Source organism: Aulostomus chinensis, unplaced genomic scaffold (genome assembly GCF_037954235.1).
Source record: "Aulostomus chinensis isolate RoL2024-O1b breed Wild unplaced genomic scaffold, RoL_Achi_v1.0 HiC_scaffold_28, whole genome shotgun sequence".
In the NCBI taxonomy this organism is placed as follows: Eukaryota; Metazoa; Chordata; class Actinopteri; order Syngnathiformes; family Aulostomidae; genus Aulostomus; species Aulostomus chinensis.
The window spans coordinates 606,940-622,762 of NW_028234170.1; the positions used below are offsets into that span (position 1 = coordinate 606,940).

The 15,823-nt window shown below is 36.5% G+C and overlaps 1 long non-coding RNA gene across 1 annotated transcript in view; it reads left to right on the forward strand.

Annotated features, from left to right (window-relative positions):
• The first annotated feature begins 1,439 nt into the window (after positions 1-1,439).
• LOC147238265 (uncharacterized) overlaps positions 1,440-15,823 on the forward strand; it is a 207,314-nt gene continuing 192,930 nt past the window's right edge. The window contains exon 1 of the long non-coding RNA XR_015111934.1: positions 1,440-1,523. This is a non-coding gene — a long non-coding RNA (uncharacterized LOC147238265). The remainder of the gene's footprint in view (positions 1,524-15,823) is intronic.

Genomic DNA, 15,823 nt, shown 5'->3' on the forward strand with positions numbered 1-15,823 from the left:
GACTGAAAACTCACTTTGAAAAAAAGTTATGGCTGTTTTGTATCACAGGTCACAAATAGCGTTTTCTCAGCGAGGGAAGGCCAAAAAGAACACTTCATGCATGACTCCTGTATTTTTTTGAAAACTGCATGAAATCCACTTCTAACTTAAAGAGTAGGCATCTTCCTATGTTTTAATGTTGAAACTTGACTGAAAACTCACTTTGAACAAACGTTATGGCTGTTTTGTATCAGAGGTCACAAATAGTGTTTTCTCAGCGAGTGAAGGCCAAAATGAACACTTCATGCATAACTCCTGTATTTTTTGGTAAACTGAGTGAAATCCACCTGTATCTTGTCTTTTATTCATCTTTCTATACTTATACTTTCAGGTTTAAATAAAAATCCACTTCTAACTTAAAGATTAGGCATCTTTCTATGTTTTAATGTTGAAACTTGACTGGAAACTCACTTTGAACAAACGTTATGGCTGTTTTGTATCAGAGGTCACAAATAGCGTTTTCTCAGCGAGAGAAGGCACAAAACGAACACTTCATGCATTGCTCCTGTATTTTTTTGAAAACTGAATGTAATCCACTTCTAACTTCAAATTTATGCATCTTTCTATGCTTTCAGGTTGAAACTTGACTGAAAACTCACTTTAAACAAAAGTTATGCCTGTTTTTTTATATCACATGTCACAAATAGCGTTTTCTCAGCAAGAGAAGGCCAAAATGAACACTTCATACACAACTCATGTATTTTGAGGAAAACTGAGTGAAATCCACCTGTAACTTCAAGTTTATGCATCTTTCTATGTTTTCATGTTGAAACTTGACTGAAAAATCACTTTGAACAAAAGTTGTGTCTGTTTTGTATCACAGGTCACAAATAGTTATTTCTCAGCGAGAGAAGGCCCAAATGAACACTCCATGCATAACTCCTGTATTTTGAGGAAAACTGCCTGAAATCAACCTCTAACTTCTCTTTTATGCATCTTTCTATGATTTCATGTTGAAACTTGACTGAAAACTCACTTTGAAAAAAAGTTATGGCTGTTTTGTATCACAGGTTACAAATAGCGTTTTCTCAGCAGGAGAATGCCAAAAGGAAGACTTCATGCATAACTCCTATATTTTTTGGAAAACTGCATGAAATCCACCTGTAACTTCTCTTTTATGCATCTTTCTATGCTTTCAGGTTTAACTTTCACTTCAAAGTCATTTTGCAAAAAAATTACGTCTTTGATGTCACGGTTCACGAAGACTGTTTTCAAAACAAAAGAAGACATTTTAATCATTTCATGCAGAACTCCATTAGTTTGAGCAAAGCTGGCTTAAAAGCACCTGTTACTTCAAAGGTTTTCATCATTCTGTGTTTTCAGATTTTAAGTTCACTGAAAGGTCAGTGTTATCAAGAGTTCCAGCATTTGTGATCACAGGTCACACAATGCCTTTTACCAGCGAGAGTCCTCTGGAGTGAACACTTCATGCTGAACTCCCTTATTTAGAAGAAAACTGACTGAAATCCACGTGTCATTTCAAGGTAATGTAATTTTTTATTGTATTCAGTTTGAAACTTTCCTGAAAATTCACTTTGAACAAAAGTTATCGCTGTTTTGTATCACAGGTCACAAATAGCGTTTTCTCAGCGAGAGAAGGCCAAAATGAACACTTCATGCATAACTCCTTTATTTTTTAGAAAACTGCATAAAATCCACCTCTAACTTAAAGTTTATGCATCTTTCTATGCTTTCAGGTTGAAACTTGACTGAAAACTCACTTTGAACAAAAGTTATGGCTGTTTTGTATCACAGGTCACAAATCGCGTTTTCTCAGGGAGAGAAAGCAAAAATGAACACTTCATGCATAACTCCTGTATTTTGAGGAAAACTGCCTGAAATCCACCTGTAACTTCTCTTTTATACATCTTTCTATGCTTTCAGGTGGAAACTTGACTGAAAACTCACTTTGAAGAAAAGTTTTGGCTGTTTTTTTTTTATCACAGGTCACAAATAGCGTTTTCTCAGCGAGAGAAGGCCAAAATGAACACTTCATGCATAACTCCTGTATTTTTTGGAAAAATGCATGAAATCCACCTGTAATTTGTAGTTTATTCATCTTTCTATGTTTTCAGGTTGAAACTTGATTGAAAATTCACTTTGAACAAAAGTTTTGTATCACAGCTCACAAATAGCGTTTTCTCAGCGAGAAAAGGTCAAAATGAACACTTCATGCATAACTCCTGTATTTTGAGGAAAACTGCCTGAAATCTACCTCTAACTACTCTTTTATGAATCTTTTTATGTTTTCAGGTTGAAACTTGACTGAAAACTCACGTTGAACAAAAGTTATGGCTGTTTTGTATCACAGGTCACAAATAGCATTTTCACAGCGAGAGAAGGCCAAAATGAACACTTCATGTATAAATCCTGTATTTTGAGGAATACTGCCTGAAATCCACTTGTAACTTCAAGTTTATACATCTTTCTATGCTTTCAGGTTGAAACTTGACAAAAAACTCACTTTGAACAAAAGTTATGGCTGTTTTGTATCACAGGTCACAAATAGTGTTTTAACAGCGAGAGAAGGCCAAAATGAACACTTCATGCATAACTCCTGTATTTTGAGGAAAACTGCCTGAAATCCACCTCCAACTTAAAGATTATGCATCTTTCTATGCTTTCAGGTTGAAACTTGACTGAAAACTCACTTTGAACAAAAGTTATGGCTGTTTTGTATCACAGGTCACAAATAGCGTTTTCTCAGTGAGAGAAGGCCAAAATGAACACTTCATGCAAAACTCCTGTATTTTGAGGAAAACTGCATGAAATCCACCTGTAACTTCAAGTTTATGCATCTTTCTATGCTTTCAGGTTGAAACTTGACTGAAAACTCACTTTTAAATAAAGTTATGGCTGTTTTGTATCACAGGTCACAAATAGTGTTTTCTCAGCGAGAGATGGCCAAAATGAACACTTCATTCATAACTCCTGTATTTTGAGGAAAACTGCATGAAATTCACCTGTAACTTCTCTTTCATGCATCTTTCTATGCTTTCAGGTAGAATCTTGACTAAAAACTCACTTTGAAAAAAAGTTATGGCTGTTTTGTATCACAGGTCACAAATAGTGTTTTCTCAGTGAGAGAAGGCCAAAATGAACACTTCATGCATAACTCCTGTATTTTGAGGAAAACTGCGTGAAATTCACCTATAACTTCTCTTTTTATCATCTTCCGATGCTTTCAGGTTGAAACTTGACTGAAAACTCACTTTGAAAAAAAGTTATGGCTGTTTTGTATCACAGGTCACAAATAGCGTTTTCTCAGCGAGAGAAGGCCAAAATGAACACTTCATGCATAACTCCTGTATTTTGAGGAAAACACCATGAAATCCACCTCTAACTTAAATTTAATGCATCTTTCTGTGCTTTCAGGTGGAAATTGACTGAAAACTCACTTTGAACAAAAGTTATGGCTGTTTTGTATCACAGGTCACAAATAGTGTTTTCTCAGCGAGAGAAGGCCAAAATGAACACTTAATGCATAACTCCTGTATTTTGAGGAAAACTGCCTGAAATCAACCTGTAACTTCTCTTTTATGCATCTTTCGATGCTTTCAGGTTGAAACTTGACTGAAAACTCACTTTGAACAAAAGTTATGGCTGTTTTGTATCACAGGTCACAAATAGCGTTTTCTCAGCGAGAGAAGGCCAAAATGAAAACTTCATGCATAACTCCTGTATTTTTTGGAAAACTACATGAAATCCACCTGTCACTTCAAGTTTATGCATCTTTCTATGCTTTCAGGTTGAAACTTGACTGAAAACTCACTTTGAACAAAAGTTATGGCTGTTTTGTGTCGCAGGTCACAAATAGCGTTTTCTCAGTGAGATAAGGCCAAAATGAACACTTCATGCAGAACTCCTGTATTTTGAAGGAAAACTCACTGAAATCAAGCTGTAACTTCAAGTTTATGCATCTTTCTATGCTTTCAGGTTGAAACTTGACTGAAAACTCACTTTGAACAAAAGTTAGGGCTGTTTTTTGTCGCAGGTTACAAATAGCGTTTTCTCAGCGAGAGAAGACCAAAATGAACACTTCATGCAGAACTCCTGTATTTTGATGAAAACTCACTGAAATCAAGCTGTAACTTCAAGTTTATGCATCATTCTATGCTTTCAGGTTGAAACTTGACTGAAAACTCACTTTGAAAAAAAGTTATGGCTGTTTTGTGTCACAGGTCACAAATAGCGTTTTCTCAGCGAGAGAAGGCCAAAATGAACACTTCATGCAGAACTCCTGTATTTTGATGAAAACTCACTGAAATCCACCTATAACTTCAAGTTTATGCATCTTTCTATGCTTTCAGATTGAAACTTGACTGAAAACTCACTTTGAAGAAAAGTTATGGCTGTTTTGTGTCGCAGGTCACAAATAGCGTTTTCTCAGTGAGATAAGGCCAAAAGGAACACTTCATGCAGAACTCCTGTATTTTGAAGGAAAACTCACTGAAATCAAGCTGTAACTTCAAGTTTATGCATCTTTCTATGCTTTCAGGTTGAAACTTGACTGAAAACTCACTTTGAACAAAAGTTAGGGCTGTTTTTTGTCGCAGGTTACAAATAGCGTTTTCTCAGCGAGAGAAGACCAAAATGAACACTTCATGCAGAACTCCTGTATTTTGATGAAAACTCAATGAAATCAAGCTGTAACTTCAAGTTTATGCATCATTCTATGCTTTCAGGTTGAAACTTGACTGAAAACTCACTTTGAAAAAAAGTTATGGCTGTTTTGTGTCACAGGTCACAAATAGCGTTTTCTCAGCGAGAGAAGGCCAAAATGAACACTTCATGCAGAACTCCTGTATTTTGATGAAAACTCACTGAAATCCACCTATAACTTCAAGTTTATGCATCTTTCTATGCTTTCAGATTGAAAATTGACTGAAAACTCACTTTGAACAAAAGTTATGGCTGTTTTGTTTCACAGGTCACAAATAGTGTTTTCCCTGCGAGAGAAGGCCAAAATGAACACTTCATGCATAACTCCTGTATTTTTAGGAAAACTGTCTTAAATCCACCCTCAAAATTCAAGTTTATGCATCTTTCTATGCTTTCAGGTTGAAATTTGACAGAAAACTAACTTTGAACAAAAGTTATGGCTGTTTTGTATGACAGGTCACAAATAGCGTTTTCTCAGCGAGAGAAGGCCAAAATGAACACTTCATGCATAACTCCTGTATTTTGATGAAAACTGCATAAAATCCACCTGTAACTTCTGTTTTATGCATCTTTCTATGCTTTCAGGTTGAAACTTGACTGAAAACTCACTTTGAACAAAAGTTATGGCTGTTTTGTATCACGGGTCACAAAGCGTTGTCTCAGCGAGAGAATGCCAAAATGAAAACTTTATGCATAAGTCCTGTATTTTTTGGAAAACTACATGAAATCCACCTGTCACTTCAAGTTTATGCATCTTTCTATGCTTTCAGGTGAAACTTTCACTTTGAAGTCATTTTGAAAAAAAATTACGTCTTTGATAATCACTGTTCATGAAGACTGTTTTCAAAACAAAAGAAGACATTTTAAACATTTCATGCAGAACTCCATTAGTTTGAGCAAAGCTGGCTTAAAAGCACCTGTTACTTCAAAGGTTTTCATCATTCTGTGTTTTCAGTTTTGAAGTTCACTGAAAGGTCAGTTTGATCAAGAGTTCCAGCATTTGTGATCACAGGTCACACAATGCCTTTTACCAGCGAGAGTCTTCTGGAGTGAACACTTCTTGCTGAACTCCCTTATTTTCAGGAAAACTGACTGAAATCCACCTGTTACTTCTCTTTTATGCATCTTTCTATGCTTTCAGGTTGAAATTTGACAGAAAACTAACTTTGAACAAAAGTTATGGCTGTTTTGTATGACAGGTCACAAATAGCGTTTTCTCAGCGAGAGAAGGCCAAAATGAATACTTCATGCATAACTCCTGTATTTTGATGAAAACTGCATAAAATCCACCTGTAACTTCTGTTTTATGCATCTTTCTATGCTTTCAGGTTGAAACTTGACTGAAAACTCACTTTGAACAAAAGTTATGGCTGTTTTGTATCACGGGTCACAAAGCGTTGTCTCAGCGAGAGAATGCCAAAATGAAAACTTCATGCATAAGTCCTGTATTTTTTGGAAAACTACATGAAATCCACCTGTCACTTCAAGTTTATGCATCTTTCTATGCTTTCAGGTGAAACTTTCACTTTGAAGTCATTTTGAAAAAAAATTACGTCTTTGATAATCACTGTTCATGAAGACTGTTTTCAAAACAAAAGAAGACATTTTAAACATTTCATGCAGAACTCCATTAGTTTGAGCAAAGCTGGCTTAAAAGCACCTGTTACTTCAAAGGTTTTCATCATTCTGTGTTTTCAGTTTTGAAGTTCACTGAAAGGTCAGTTTGATCAAGAGTTCCAGCATTTGTGATCACAGGTCACACAATGCCTTTTACCAGCGAGAGTCTTCTGGAGTGAACACTTCTTGCTGAACTCCCTTATTTTCAGGAAAACTGACTGAAATCCACCTGTAACTTCTCTTTTATGCATCTTTCTATGCTTTCAGGTTGAAACTTGACTGAAAACTCACTTTGAACAAAAGTTATGGCTGTTTTGTATCACAGGTCACAAATTGTGTTTTCTCAGCGAGAGAAGGCCAAAATGAAAACTTCATTCATATCTCCTGTATTTTTTGGAAAAACATCATGAAATCCACCTGTAACTTCAAGTTTATGCACCTTTCTATGCTTTCAGGTTGAAACTTGACTGAAAACTCAATTTGAACAAAAGTTATGGCTGTTTTTTACCACACGTCACAAATAGTGTTTTCTCAGTGAGAGAAGGCCAAAATGAACACTTCATGCATAACTCCTGTATTTTGAGGAAAACTGCATGAAATCCACCTCTAACTTCAAGTTTATGCATCTTTCTATGCTTTCAGGTTGAAACTTGACTGAAAACTCACTTTTAAATAAAGTTATGGCTGTTTTGTATCACAGGTCACAAATAGTGTTTTCTCAGCGAGAGATGGCCAAAATGAACACTTCATTCATAACTCCTGTATTTTGAGGAAAACTGCATGAAATTCACCTGTAACTTCTCTTTCATGCATCTTTCTATGCTTTCAGGTAGAATCTTGACTAAAAACTCACTTTGAAAAAAAGTTATGGCTGTTTTGTATCACAGGTAACAAATAGTGTTTTCTCAGTGAGAGAAGGCCAAAATGAACACTTCATGCATAACTCCTGTATTTTGAGGAAAACTGCGTGAAATTCACCTATAACTTCTCTTTTTATCATCTTCCGATGCTTTCAGGTTGAAACTTGACTGAAAACTCACTTTGAAAAAAAGTTATGGCTGTTTTGTATCACAGGTCACAAATAGCGTTTTCTCAGCGAGAGAAGGCCAAAATGAACACTTCATGCATAACTCCTGTATTTTGAGGAAAACACCATGAAATCCACCTCTAACTTAAATTTAATGCATCTTTCTGTGCTTTCAGGTGGAAATTGACTGAAAACTCACTTTGAACAAAAGTTATGGCTGTTTTGTATCACAGGTCACAAATAGTGTTTTCTCAGCGAGAGAAGACCAAAATGAACACTTCATGCATAACTCCTGTATTTTGAGGAAAACTGCCTGAAATCGACCTCGAACTTCTCTTTTGTGAATCTTTCTATGCTTTCAGGTTGAAACTTGACTGAAAACTCACTTTGAACAAAAGTTATGGCTGTTTTGTATCACAGGTCACAAATAGTGTTTTCTCAGCGAGAGAAGGCCAAAATGAACACTTAATGCATAACTCCTGTATTTTGAGGAAAACTGCCTGAAATCAACCTGTAACTTCTGTTTTATGCATCTTTCGATGCTTTCAGGTTGAAACTTGACTGAAAACTCACTTTGAACAAAAGTTATGGCTGTTTTGTATCACAGGTCACAAATAGCGTTTTCTCAGCGAGAGAAGGCCAAAATGAACACTTCATGCATAACTCCTGTATTTTTAGGGAAACTGCCTGAAATCAATATCTAACTTCAAGTTTATGCATCTTTCTATGATTTCAGGTTGAAACTTGACTGAAAACTCACTTTGAACAAAAGTTATGGCTGTTTTGTATCACAGGTCACAAATTGTGTTTTCTCAGTGAGAGAAGGCCAAAATGAACACTTCATGTATAACTCCTGTATTTTGAGAAAAACTGCCTTAAATCCACCTCTAACTTCAAATATATGCATCTTTCTATGCTTTCAGGTTGAAACTTGACTGAAAACTCACTTTGAACAAAAGTTATGGCTGTTTTGTATCACAGGTCACGAATAGCGTTTACTCAGCGAGAGAAGGCCAAAATGAACATTTCATGCATAACTCCTGTATTTTCAGGAAAACTGAGTGAAATCCACCTAAAACTTCAAGTTTATGCATCTTTCTATGCTTTCAGGATGAAACTTGACTGAAAATTCACTTTGAACAAAAGTTATGGCTGTTTTGTATCACAGGTCACAAAAAGCGTTTTCTCAGCGAGAGAAGGCCAAAATGAACACTTCATGCATAACTCCTGTATTTTGTCGAAAACTCCCTGAAATCCACCTCTAACTTCAAGTACATGCATCTTTCTATGCTTTCAGGTTGAAACTTGACTGAAAACTCACTTTGAACAAAAGTTATGGCTGTTTTGTATCACAGGTCCCAAATAGTGTTTTCTCAGCGAGAGAAGGCCAAAATGAACACTTCATGCATAACTCCTGTATTTTGTGGAAAACTGCCTGAAATCCACCTATAACTTCAAGTTCATGCATCTTTCTATGCTTTCAGGTTGAAACTTGACTAAAAACTCACTTTGAACAAAAGTTATGGCTGTTTTGTATCACAGGTCAAAAAGCGTTTTCTCAGCAAGAGAAGGCCAAAATGAACACTTCATGCATAACTCCTGTATTTTGAGGAAAACTGCCTGAAATCAACCTCTAACTTCTCTTTTATGTATCTTTCTATGCTTTCAGGTTGAAACTTGACTGAAAACTCACTTTGAACAAAAGTTATGGCTGTTTTGTATCACAGGTCACAAATAGTGTTTTCTGAGGGAGAGAAGGCGAAAATGAACACTTCATGCATAACTCCTGTATTTTGAGGAAAACTGACTGAAATTCACCTATAACTTCTCTTTTACGCATCTTTCTATGATTTAAGGTCGAACTTTCACTTCGAAGTCATTTTGAAAAAAAATTATGTCTTTGATGATCAAGGTTCACGAAGACTGTTCTCAAAACAAAAGAAGACTTTTTAATCATTTCATGCAGAACTCCATTAGTTTGAGTAAAGCTGGCTTAAAAGCACTTGTTACTTCAAAAGTTTTCATCATTCTGTGTTTTCAGATTTGAAATTCACTGAAAGGTCAGTGTGATAAAGAGTTCCAGCATTTGTGATCACAGGTCACACAATGCCTTTTACATGCGAGAGTCCTCTGGAGTGAACACTTCTTGCTGAACTCCCTTATTTTCAGGAAAAATGACTGAAATCCACGTTTCATGTCGAGGTAATGTCATTTTCAGTGTATTCAGGTTGAAACTTGTCGGAAAACTGAATTTGGACAAAAGTTATGGCTGTTTTGTATCACAGGTCACAAGTAGTGTTTTCTCAGCGAGAGAAGGCCAAAATGAACATTTCATGCAAAACATCTGTATTTTGAGGAAAACTGAGTGAAATCCACCTGTAACTTCAAGTTAATGAATCTTTCTTTGCTTTCAGGCTGAAACTTGACTGAAAACTCACTTTCAACAAATGTTATGGCTGTTTTGTATCACAGATCACAAATAGTGTTTTCTCAGCGATAGAAGGTCAAAATGAAAACTTCATGCATAACTCCTGTATTTTGAGGAAAACTGCATGAAATCCACCTGTAACTTCAAGTTTATGCATCTTTCTATGCTTTCAGGTTGAACTTTCACTTCGAAGTCATTTTGAAAAAAAAAATTATGTCTTTGATGTCACGGTTCACGAAGACTGTTTTCAAAACAAAAGAAGACATTTTAAACATTTCATGCAGAACTCTATTAGTTTGAGCAAAGCTGGCTTAAAAGCACCTTTTACTTCAAAGGTTTTCATCATTCTGTGTTTTCAGATTTGAAGTTCACTGAAAGGTCAGTTTGATCAAGAGTTCCAGCATTTATGATCACAGGTCACACAATGCCTTTTACCAGCGAGAGTCCTCTGGAGTGAACACTTCTTGCTGAACTCCCTTATTTTGAGGAAAACTGACTGAAATCCACGTGTCCTGTCAAGGTAATGTAATTTTCATTGTATTCAGGTTGAAACTTGTCTGAAAACTCACTTTGAACAAAAGTTATGGCTGTTTTGTATCACAGGTCACAAATAGCGTTTTCTCAGGGAGAGAAGGCCAAAATTTACACTTCATGCATAACTCCTGTATTTTGAGGAAAACTGACTGAAATCCACCTGTAACTTCAAGTTTATGCATCTTTCTAAGCTTTCAGGTTGAAATTTGAGTGAAAACTGACTTTGAACAAAAGTTATGGCTGTTTTGTATCACAAGTCACAAATAGTGTTTTTACAGCGAGAGAAGGCTAAAATGAACACTTCATGCATAAATCCTGTATTTTGAGTAAAAATTGCGTGAAATCCACCTCTAACGTCTGTTTCATTCATCTTTCTATGCTTTCAGATTGAAACTTGACTTAAAACTCACTCTAAACAAAAGTTATGGCCGTTTTTTTTTTACAGGTCACAAATAGTGTTTTTTCAGCGAGAGAAGGCAAAAATGAACACTTCATGCATAACTCCTGTATTTTGAGGAAAACTGAGTGAAATCCACCTGTAACTTAGAGTTTATGCATTTTTCTATGCTTTCAGGTAGAAACTTGACTGAAAACTAACTTTGAACAAAAGTTTTGGCTGTTTTTTATCACGGGTCACAAATAGCGTTTTCACAGCAAGAGAAGGACAAAATGAACACTTCATGCAGAACTCCTGTATTTTTTTCAAAACTTCATGAAATCCAACTGTAACTTCAAGTTTATGCATCTTTCAATGCTTTCAGTTTGAAACTTGACTGAAATTTCACTTGGAACAAAAGTTATTGCTGTTTTGTATCACAGGTCACAAATAGTGTTTTCTCAGCGAGAGAAGGCCTAAATGAACACTTCATGCATAACTCCTGTATTTTGAGGAAAACTGAGTGAAATCCACCTGTAACTTCAAGTTAATGAATCTTTCTTTGCTTTCAGGCTGAAACTTGACTGAAAACTCACTTTCAACAAATGTTATGGCTGTTTTGTATCACAGATCACAAATAGTGTTTTCTCAGCGATAGAAGGTCAAAATGAAAACTTCATGCATAACTCCTGTATTTTGAGGAAAACTGCATGAAATCCACCTGTAACTTCAAGTTTATGCATCTTTCTATGCTTTCCGTTTGAAACGTCACTGAAAACTCACTTTGAACAAAAGTTATGGCTGTTTTGTATCACAGGTCACAAATAGTGTTTTCTCAGGGAGAGAAGGCCAAAATTAACACTTTATGCATAACTCCTGTATTTTGAGGAAAACTGTGTGAAATCCACCTGTAACTTCAAGTTTTTGTATCTTTCTTTGCTTTCAAGTTGAAACTTGAGTGAAAACTCACTTTGAACAAAAGTTATGGCTGTTTTGTATCACAGGTCACAAATAGCGTTTTCTCTGTGAGAGAAGGCCAAAATGAACACTTCATGCATAACTCCTGTATTTTGAGGAAAACTGACTGAAATCCACCTATAACTTCTCTTTTACGCATCTTTCTATGATTTAAGGTCGAACTTTCACTTCGAAGTCATTTTGAAAAAAAATTATGTCTTTGATGATCAAGGTTCACGAAGACTGTTCTCAAAACAAAAGAAGACTTTTTAATCATTTCATGCAGAACTCCATTCGTTTGAGCAAAGCTGGCTTAAAAGCACTTGTTACTTCAAAAGTTTTCATCATTCTGTGTTTTCAGATTTGAAGTTCACTGAAAGGTCAGTGTGATAAAGAGTTCCAGCATTTGTGATCACAGGTCACACAATGCCTTTTACATGCGAGAGTCCTCTGGAGTGAACACTTCTTGCTGAACTCCCTTATTTTCAGGAAAACTGACTGAAATCCACGTTTCATGTCGAGGTAATGTCATTTTCAGTGTATTCAGGTTGAAACTTGTCGGAAAACTGACTTTGAACAAAAGTTATGGCTGTTTTGTATCACAGTTCACAAATAGCGTTTTCTCAGCGATAGAAGGCCAAATTGAACACTTCATGCATAACTCCTGTATTTTGAGGAAAACTGAGTGAAATCCACCTGTAACTTCAAGTTAATGAATCTTTCTTTGCTTTCAGGCTGAAACTTGACTGAAAACTCACTTTCAACAAATGTTATGGCTGTTTTGTATCACAGATCACAAATAGCGTTTTCTCAGCGATGGAAGGTCAAAATGAAAACTTCATGCATAACTCCTGTATTTTGAGGAAAACTGAGTGAAATCCACCTGTAATTTGTTTTTATGCATCTTTCTATGCTTTTAGGTTGAAACTTGACTAAAAACTCACTTTGAAGAAAAGTTATGGCTTTTTTGTATCACAGGTCCCAAATAGCGTTTTCTCAGGGAGAGAAGGCCAAAATGAACACTTCATGCATAACTCCTGTATTTTGAGGAAAACTGCGTGAAATCCACCTGTAACGTCTGTTTTATTCATCTTTCTATGCTTTCAGATTGAAACTTGACTTAAAACTCACTCTGAACAAAAGTTATGTTTTTTTTTTTTTTTACAGGTCACAAATAGTGTTGTCTCAGCGAGAGAAGGCCAAAATGAACACTTCATGCATAACTCCTGTATTTTTAGGTAAACATAGTGAAATCCACCTCTAACTTCAAGTTTATGCATCTTTCTATGCTTTTAGGTTGAAACTTGACTGAAAACTCACTTTTAACAAAAGTTATGGCTGTTTTGTATCACAGGTCACAAATAGCGTTTTCTCAGCGAGAGAAGGCCAAAACGAACACTTCATGCATAACTCCTGTATTTTGAGGAAAACTGAGTGAAATCCACCTTTATCTTCTCTTTTATGCATCTTTCTATTCTTTCAGATTGAAACTTGACTGAAAACGAACTTTGAACAAAAGTTATGGCTGTTTTGTATCACAGGTCACAAATAGTGTTTTCACAGATAGAGAACGCCAACATGAACACTTCATGCATAACTCCTGTATTTTTTGGAAAATTGAGTGAAATCCACATGTAACTTCAAGTTTATGCGTCTTTCTTTACTTTCAGGTTGAAACTTGACTGAAAACTCACTTTGAACAAAACTTATGGCTGTTTTGTATAATAGGTGACAAATAGGTTTTTCTCAGCGAAGGAAGGCCAAAATGAACGTTCATGCATAACTCCTGTATTTTGAGGAAAACTGCATGAAATCCACCTTTAACTTCAAGTTTATACATCTTTCTATGCTTTCAGGTTGAAACTTGATTGAAAACTCACTTTGAACAAAAGTTATGGCTGTTTTGTATCACAGGTCACAAATAGCGTTTTCTCAGCGAGAGAAGGCCAAAATGAACACTTCATGCATAACTCCTGTATTTTTTGGGAAACTGCATGAAATCCACCTGTAACTTCAAGTTTATGCATCTTTCTATGCTTTCAGGTTGAAACTTGACTTAAAACTCAATTTCAACTAAAGTTATGGCTGTTTTTTTTATCACAGGTCACAAATAGTGTTTTCACAAAGAGAGAAGGCCAAAATGAAGGCAAGGCAAGTTTATTTGTAGAGCACAATTCATACACATGGCAACTCAAATGCTTTACAGTTGCAGAAAAATCTTAAAATCACAAAAAGGCAGATAAAATCATAAAACATAAATAGAATCCTTAATTTAAAGAAAAGGAGAAGAGTGCAGATAAAATACTTTCAGCTGTCGTATGCATGACTGAACAGAGTAGTTTTCAGCCTGGTCTTAAACATTGTCACAGTTGATTCCTGTCTCACTTTTTCTGGAAGACTGTTCCAGATTTTAGTTGCAGAAAACTGGAAAGTAGCTTCACCATGTTTAGTCCTGATTCTGGGCCCCTGTAGGAGACCTCTACCTGAGGTTCTCAGAGACCTGGAGGGTTCATATGGGTCTAACATGTCAGAGATGTACTTCGGTGCTTGACCATGAAGAGACTTGTATACAAGCAGAGCTGTCTTAAAGTCTATTCTCTGAGCAACAGGAAGCCAGTGCAGAGATCTGAGCACTGGACTAATATGGTCGTATTTCCTGGTTCTAGTCAGGACTCGAGCTGTAGCGTTCTGAATGTATTGTAGTTGTTTAACAGCTGTTTTAGAGATACCAGTGAGCAGGCCGTTACAGTAGTCTAACCTACTGGAGACAAATGCATGGATTCGTCTGTCCAAGTCTGGTTCAGACACTATACCTCTGATTTTGGCAATGTTTTTTAGATGGTAAAAGGCTGCTGATTTTACTGACTTTATGTGGCTGTTAAAGTTCAGATCTGAGTCCAATATTACCCCCAGATTTCTAACCTGTTGTTTTGGTTTTAGAGAAAGGGATTCAAGGTGACTGATCACACTTTCTCTTTGCTTCTGTGGCCCAAAAACGATTAATTCCGTTTTTTCTGAGTTTAGCTGGAGAAAGTTGTTTTGCATCCACATGCTTATATGTTGGATGCAGTGGAAGAGTGAATCCGCAGGTCCATGTTCACCTGCTGTCAGAGACACATAGATCTGAGTGTCGTCTGCATAGTTATGGTAGGACACATTATGGCTGCTTATTAGTTGGCCTAGTGGAAGCATGTATAGGTTGAACAAGAGGGGCCCCAAGATTGAACCTTGGGGGACACCACAGGTCATGGCCATTTTGTCTGAGCTGCAATTTCCAATTTCAACAAAGTATGTTCTCTCCTCAAGATAGGACTTGAACCACTTTAGAGCAGAACCAGAGATTCCTAGCCAATTCTCTAGCCTCTGTAAAAGGATCTCATGGTCAACTGTGTCAAAGGCAGCACTCAAGTCAAGCAGGACTAAGACTGAGACTTTGCCTTTGTCTGTGTTTAGGCGGATGTCATTTATCACCTAGATCAGAGCTGTCTCAGTGCTGTGGTGGGGCCTAAAGCCAGACTGGAAAGTATCAAAAGCATTGTTGGACAGGAGAAAGTCAGTGAGTTGTTGATAAACAACTTTTTCGAGGACTTTTCCTAGGAATGGCAGGTTTGATATGGGCCGGTAGTTGTTCAGAACCATGGTATCAAGACTGCTCTTCTTTAAAAGAGGCTTAATGACCGCAGTTTTCAGGGCCCTTGGAAATGTTCCAGTCTCTAGTGAAATCTTAACTAAATGAGTAACTTTTGGTAACAGGCTGCTCAGCACAGTCTTTACAAATCTAGTGGGTAACTCATCAAGGCAGCATGTAGATGAACTCAGACCTGAAATAATCTCTTCGACTGTTTTGTCACTGACAGGAGTGAAATGTGCCAGCTCTAGGTGTTCAGGTGGATGCTGGGCTATCATTTGTGTCTTAGAAATAATAGCTTTTTTAATATCTTGAACTTTATCACTAAAGAATTTTGCAAATTCATTGCATTTTGATATAGAAATGAATTCTAAGGGCAGTGGAACCGAAGGGTTTGTTAATCTGTTTACAGTAGCAAACAGAACTCGAGAATTACCATTCAAGTTTGTAATCACTTCAGAGAAATACCTCTCCCTAGCTCTTCGTAAAGTCTGGTTAAACATGGATAATTTTTGTCTATAAATGTCATAGTCAACCTGTAGCTTTGACTTGCGC